The sequence below is a fragment of the Argopecten irradians genome, chromosome 8 (assembly GCF_041381155.1).
Source record: "Argopecten irradians isolate NY chromosome 8, Ai_NY, whole genome shotgun sequence".
Taxonomy (NCBI): Eukaryota; Metazoa; Mollusca; class Bivalvia; order Pectinida; family Pectinidae; genus Argopecten; species Argopecten irradians.
The window spans coordinates 16,022,417-16,030,696 of NC_091141.1; positions in this window are offsets into that span (position 1 = coordinate 16,022,417).

The following is an 8,280-nucleotide window of genomic DNA, read 5'->3' on the forward strand; positions in this document are numbered from 1 at the left end:
GATTGCCTTTCGGAAATCTAGGTATATACATTCTATATCCAGGGCTTTGTCTAGGGCTTCTGTCCATTCTTCTAGAACATAAAGGAGTTGTAATGCTGTTGATCGTCCTGACATAAATCCATACTGTTTGTTTGTGAGAAGTGAATTGGTTGACATGTGTTTGGTAATGTGCGCTCGAATGATCTTTTCCATGGTTTTACATAGTATTGAAGTGAGACTTATAGGTCTGTAATTTCCTGCAACTGAGACACTTCCTTTCTTGTGTATAGCACTGATGTTTGCCGTCCGCCATGCTTTTTGAAGCTTTCCTTTTTTAATGATTGCCTGAACAATCTTGTAATTGGGATCTTTACAGTGTCTGATGTTTCCTTGATTAGCCGAGGGTGTACTTCATCAGGACCAGGAGATTTTCTGAATTAAAACCTTTCAGCAACTTATTAACTGCAACTTCATTTATTTCTATACTGCTGAGTGGTATTTGAATGTATCTATTGGTTTACTTTACAGTCGTTTACTCTTATACCAAGTATAGAAAACAGTGATGCGCGTTCCTTTTCATAGCTATTTTCGATATGTTTTGTGCACGATATATTCTTAGATATCCTTCATTTTTGGGTCTACTCCACCTAGTTTCCATTGAAACACACCCTTATCAAATCGACCACCTTCTTATTCTGGTCGATATTTGCATAAGCCGTTTCCTGTAGGATGAACGACGCTGTTTCGCAGCCAATGAGACATTGAAAACCTTGTTGTTGTTCATTTGGAAACGGTTTTCCTGGAGTCAGGTAACAAGTCGTCTATGAATTATGGTTTAATATATCTAATATACTACAGGTAACAGCAATATAGATCGATTGTTGATCAGGGTTTGATCTCGACTTGTTGTTGCCTTTAGTAAATTGGAATAATTATGTCCTTATTTCACTGTCGGGAATCACGTGGTTTGAAGTGGTGATCCCACGAACAGACAAAATGTCTGCCATGCAGAAAACCGAGGCGCTTCGGGAGAAACCACACGGTAAGCTTCCGAACTCAATGGGTCTAATGCATCAAGAACTGGCCTATAGACGTCAGACATTATTACCATATATACCCATGTTTACATTTCTGCTCAATTTTGTGTCATTCTTGCAAACCTTCAAATAATCGGAGGGTGTGTGTAGAAAAAAATCTCTCAACATTTCAGCAACACGTCGCGTAGTGAAGCCCACGAACGAAGTACGTTTGAATATCATACGACGAAATAAGTGATAAAACCACTGAATTGTTAGTCGGTTATCTATATTATACAATGACAGAACATTTTTAGACCATTGGAATGTCCGAAAGTCCATATTTGTCAATATCTATGAATGTTTTTGTAAATGGTGGTTGACACGAATAGGTCATCGTAGCAATAAGATGGTGAGTTAACCACTCGTGACAGGATATTATTAAATATTTCTCTCAATTCCTGTCTTATTTTTTGTCTGGTGAGGATTTTGATGTGCGAACTGGTCCGTGTGAACTTTTTATACATATGTACATACATTTTGTAGGCCAATCTGTACTAAAGTAGGCTAACAGTAACTAAGCTTTAGTCGTAATAATTTTTTTAACGTCACGTTAAACATTGTTAAATAATTAAGTATTTTTCATTTAAAACAATAAACTAAATAAATTGTGTTTAAAAAGGAAGTATCAGGTGGTTATTTTCAATTTTGGTGATAAAATTGCGGCAGCATACTGTACATCTAATCACTGTTCCTCTATCCGACTTCCAGATGTTGCCTTCATTTTCTCTGCGGAAGCATGTGCTATCGGTCTGGCTCTTGACCACATCGAAGAACAACGCTTTGAATAGGCAATCATCTGTTCAGACTCTCTTTCGGTTCTTCAGGCTTTGAAATCAAGAAACCCTAGAAATACTCTAATCCAAAATCTTTTAATCCGAACATTTCGATTATCTTCTAAAACTCAAATTACTTATCTCGGGATTCCCAGTCATGTTGGTATAAAGGGGAATGAACAGGCCGATAAAGCAGCTAAGATAAGACTGCTCTTCGAATAGCACAAACAGATTTGAAACTACCATACACCGACATCAAACCTTCAATTCAGTCAGTCATCAAACACCTTTGGCAACAAAGGTGGTCTATCGAAACAAACAATAAACTGTTTAAAATTCAACCTACACTTAATCCTAAACTGTCCAGTCGTAGAGACCTCAGAGAGGAAGTGTTCTCTCTCGGCTCCGAACTGGACACATACATTTTACACATTCCTATCTATTGAGAGGGGAGGATCCTCCCACATGCCATGCATGTGATTCTCCTCTCACACTGGAGAATATTTTAGTGCACTGTATTGATTTTAAGCACATACGAGATAAGTACTCCGACATGTACACTTTGTTCCATGTCGTGAAACATAATCGTATTTTAATTATCTCAAAGAAATCGGTATTTTAAACAAAATATGAACGTTTTCTCATTATATCATCGTATCAAGTCAACATTTCATCGTTTCATCAACATTGTGCATGAGTTTTCTCATGTGTTTTAGCCAAAACTATTTTATCCCATGCAAAACTTTTTTTATCATCAAATAAACGTTTACAATCTGTGTTTTAGTCCTTACTTGCCTTTTCCTATCCTGATCTTCTATCCTGATATTAATGCCTGACTTGTAGTTTGGCCCTAAATGACCTTAGTTTTCGATGGGCCGTACAACTCAAACAAACAAACAAACACTTTTGGTGAAGAGTAATATTGTTTTACGACATATCGTACATCGGCGGGATGACTAGCCTATACTCAGGACCTGATACTAGCTACTAGTAAACATGACGAACGTCAGATGATACAGTGATACACTGACGACACTCCACCGCACTTCAATCGACTAAACATGAATTATTCTAAATACCGTGCTACAAATTGTAATCGAATCGGTTATGTAACATCAAAACGTTATAAGTCATGCAATTATCAATATGTTGGTAACTTTTAGTAATGACTGACATTAAAACTTGATTCACTCAATGAATTCCACGCAAATCATTTGGGTTGAGGGGGGAGGGGGGGTTATAGTACATTGTAAAACCTATATATTATTAAAAAAAACCAAACATTTCTTTACTTTTTTCTGGATGCTGCGTCAATCGGTCCACTCTTTCAGATGTTGAAATAAGCTATTGGATACAAGTACGTGATGTTCTCTTAGTGTTGATCTCTTAACTTTGCACCTTTGTTCTCAGAGACAATAACAGTCTATTTTTAGAGATATAATGTACTTTGGCATAGTAAAAGTATATAAAAAAACATGTAAATCATAATTCGCACCCTTGATGACTAGCTTACAACCCATGTATAATTTCAATAAATTGATTGCTTTGGAAATGGGCATTTCAGTTATTATTCAAATTTGCCATGAGACAATTGAGACTGCAATACAAGAAGCAACATAATACAACTATCAAATTGGCTTATGTGTTTATGCTTCCAAATAATAATGACCAATATGAGATCTATGTGCTATTATAAACTTATGTAACAATATTTATCTCATAAAGGCAATGCCTGCTTCACAATAAAATAACACATGTGATAAACTCAATCGTATTTCTGATTATCGTTTAGGTGTATATTAGTGGAGCGGCTAAGCATGAAAATCGTTCAAAGTTTGAAGAAAGCATGAAACTTGGCATATGGCTTCTTTAGGACATAAGGTTGCAGGAAAAAAATGGACCCCAAAAAATCACGGCCCCTGTCGGCCGCCATATTGGTTTTCAAAATGGCCGCCAAAAATAGCCTTAACAACAGATAACTCGCGTTCTATACCAGCTAGACTCATACTTTAAACTTTTTACATCTAAATAGACCATATCTGTATATATTACATCTAAATGACCAATCTGACTTTAAGCAAATAAACACCTGAGAGTATTTATATTTTGTAGTGTTTGTTACTTGAATAATTTAATTCTTATTTTAATTTCAAAATGACCGCCATTTTGAAATCTAAGATGGCCGTTTCAATCAAAGTTGTTTCCTAATTTCACTCTGTAAGTGATCGAGCAAAAAATCAAGTTAATAATCTGAAGCGTCTACACCCATATTATTCATATTTATTTTTATTGATAATTAAGATCATTCTGCTAGTGTTAAACTTCATGTAGAAAGACCACTATTTTGCATTCCAAGATGGCCGCCACATTTACTACATGTACCTATATCTTATATAATAATAATGATATAATGCATGGCTAAGCTGACATTAAGCAAATACAATACCTGCAAATACAGTGAGTTTTTTTTTCTATTTTTCAGCGTTTGATATAATATAATTCAATTATAATTTAATATTCAAAATGACTGCCAATCTGAAATTCAAGGTTGTCTGGCAGCATTAGATTAAAGGTACATAGACTAACCGAAACGGCTGATAATTTGTGAAACATTACTTTAAAACTAAAACTTGAGTCCCAAATGGTATTAACTTCTGTAAATATTACACTTATCACTATTCTCTGAACCAATCTGAATAGAGGAATCAAATGCAAATGTTAATTTCCATAAAGCGGGTCGCTTATGATCCCCGACGTCGTCCTTATAAATACACCGTGGTTGACTTTCACTTCGGCTATTAATAAACTTGTAATCATTTCATCCTTTCGGACAGGTATCGGACTAATAACTCTTTCAATGTACAGCGGCTTGAAAACACATTCATGTTTCATATCCATTTTCATTCCTGAAAGGTAGTTATAGTTCTAGAATCAAATTTTACATGACATTAATATTGGATATTCTGAAAAGAACATTCATACAAGAACCTCGTCTTTATGCTCGAACTCTGTTAAGAGGCATTTGCAGAGACTTTTTAACACAAAATGTAAATTAATATTTAACTAGAGAAAAATTACATATTGCTCTGTGAAATCATTAATACCATGTAATTGGAAATAACCTTTCCTGAAGGAGATCTTCACTGCATCAGCACGATAACCTATTGGTATACCTTACACTGCCTACAAATGCAAGATTTGCCAAAACCTTATAAAAAATACTGTAGAGATTCAGTAATGTCATCTGTCATTTCCAAAAGAAACAAACTGTAAAAAACAATTGAGGATCATTTCATTTTTGAATGTAGAGTGTAAAATACTATTTGCCAGAAGAATGGAAATATTCATGACGGCTAACGAATACATTTCTGCTAAAACAAGAAAGCATTCAAGGCTTCAAATGATTTATTATGGCTGCAACTATTTAATGTATATAGGTGATATCACACCTCTTTTCCTGACCACGGCAATGAAATTATCAGAAAGATATCTAAACGAAATCACTAAGGCAGTCATCCGAGATAAACTTTGTGTGATGGAGATTCATTTTAATACCAGAGCTGCAAACAGAAGCACTAAATGCAAGGATATAATTTGGGATTCGTCTTCCAAAGTAGGGTTCATGGATGAGATGCCGCACATATATTGCATAACCCGGCCGTCAACCGCATCTCAGGAAATTTGATGTGGATTCAGGTGATTCTATTGTTAATATCAGATAAAATGTCTGGGAAAATGGTTCGATGTAATCCTGAACGACTCCAACAACATCAGGAGACTCCACAATAGGAAGGACTTCGAGTTAGTTTATAGCAAGGTTTTGCCGCCAAAGCGTGGACGTCTACCTCGCCTGACATGAAACCTTGTTGTACGTCTATCAAACAAGTCCTTGCGAAGATAGTAATAAGTTCCTCTTTGGCGAACCTTCGTAGAACTCCCAATCTCAGGAGATGAAGATGGCGATGGTAAGATAGATGATGGTATTGAATTAAGAACAGGCTAAAGCGCTATGCTAGCAGTGAAGTATATGCAAAATAAATCCATCTAAAAGACATAGCCACCGCCAGTAAAACATGCATACTGCACCAAGGACTAGACGAAAGTAAATTGCAGCGATGGAGAATAGAAGAACAGTTAGCCTTCAAACTATGTGCAAAAATTGGAAATGATAGAGAGTATCAACAATATTGGGACCACATAGACAGCAAACTTAGTCAAATATTGGTCATCCGGAACCTTGCCTATGACAAAATGTGGAACCGATAGTGCAAGCTGATTATTGTGGCACAAGGAACTCTTACGCGTTCTACTACCCCAGCTCATTAACAAAAGTATAGCGGTTGTCCTGAGATGTTTGTTTGTTTGTTTGATTAATTAACGTCCTATTAACAGCTATGGTCATCTTTCCTAAGAAAGTACTTAGTAAATTGGCAGACATCTTGAAAAGTGAGGAAAAAAACACATAGGGAGGGAGTACAGACTAGACATCTTGAAAAGTGAGGAAAAAAACACATAGGGACGACAGACGTCAGTATGACTAGAAGAAGGAATGCATACATACACACGAGAAATAAGGTGGATTTGCTCTCAGACACCATAAGGTGAAATGCGTCTAGATGTTCTGAAGTGGTTATAGATGACTTGCCATTTTCATTGAGTTCCACTGTGAGGAGGGATTTGAAAGGAATGAATTGGGTGTTATCTGCAAATGGGCAGTGATTTGATCAATCGCTGTTGACTTGCGACATTGAAAATATTCTAGTTGAGGAGTCGATAAAGCCCCTGAAAGATGATCCTTCGATTACGCATGTAAAGTTCGATCCAGTAATTTATTCCAATATAATTCAAAGCATGTCATATCAACATTTTAAGAGTGTTAGCTTGATTTGTTTCTCGGTCACTATCAGAGTTAAATACGGAAACAACTTGAATATAAATGGCCATCTTGGATTTCAAAATGGCGATCATGTTAAAACTAAAAGAAGAATCAAATTAGTTATGTATCAAACACTACAAAAGTATAAGTACTCTCTCTATATTTGCTTAAAGTCAGCTAAGCCGAAAAGTGTAGAATAGTTTATATGAACCGCCCAACTGCCCAAGCCTGTTTACACCGGATCCTGTACATCAAAGGTCGTGATTCACATGTAATGTATACAATAAGACTGTGAAATCCGATAGGCATAATCACTATTCAACTATACAATATATATGCACGTATCAATAGTGCATATGTACTGGCTACATAGCATATGTTCAATAGAGATATGTAAGATTAAGTAGCTGATACTTGTACGTTTAATAAAAGTTGTTACACCCACGTCGAATGATACATTTTATCTATAAAAAACACATTTTTTCTTCAGTAACAACAGCTGCGCACTTTACGCTATTACACTTCAAAAGTTTGATAATTTTGTTTTACATCCAATTAAAAGTATTAACATAATTAATTTCAATGAAAAACAAACAAACAAACAAACAAACAAACAAACCATTATTGTGGCACTATGCTCTATACACCATGACGTTAGGATGGCGATGAAACAAAAGGAAATCAACTTATGTTATTTTTATTTTTTTTGTTGTAAATATTATACACAGTTATGTTGTATGTATACGATTAAACATAAATTATTGTCCAAATGATAAATATTGTCTCGGTGGAGCATCATTATTTTATTAAACACATTTTATTCAACGATTGTAAAAAATGTATCAGAATAGTTCCAACCTATTTCTTAAAATATTGTTTTCATGTACACTATATGACTATGGTATGTAGATGACGTGTCGATCTCAGTACAGAAAAGCAACACAAAAGTAGGTCTATTTCGAGCTTTCAGTACGTGTGTTATAAAATGCAGAAGGTGGAGATTACAATATATCTTGGAATCCCCGTTAGTCATTTACCTTTTGACTCAAGTACACCTCAATCTAAAAACAACAAAAACACAAAAATGTAAAATGTGTTCATTACATATCAAATGCGATAACATCAAGGTAAAATCAAAGGCGAAGTATATGACAGAAGTGTATAAACATCATGCTTTACGCCTCCTTTACAGACGGATAAGCCGGTAACATAAATCGAGTGCATTGGATCGGATGGAAACCTAGTTTTTTCCAACGAATCCGCATTAAAAGACGGAGACAGGTGTTTGTGTAGGACTGCTGGATCTGTATATAACGAGGCTCGACGACAATCGGACCATCCTCCGCTTCAGCTGCAAACATGAACCTTCTTCTTGTATGTGCCCTCCTCGGGACGGTCGCCATCTCACAAGGTATGACTTTGCTATATCGGATGTGTTATGTTTTCCCCTTTAATACATCTTGGAAATTTTGATCAAATATATGGTTCGAATCCAGTAATGTTGGTGTGGTTAATATTAATAATATGTAGATTTTAAATTAGGCGCAATATATTGTGACAAATAAATATAAAT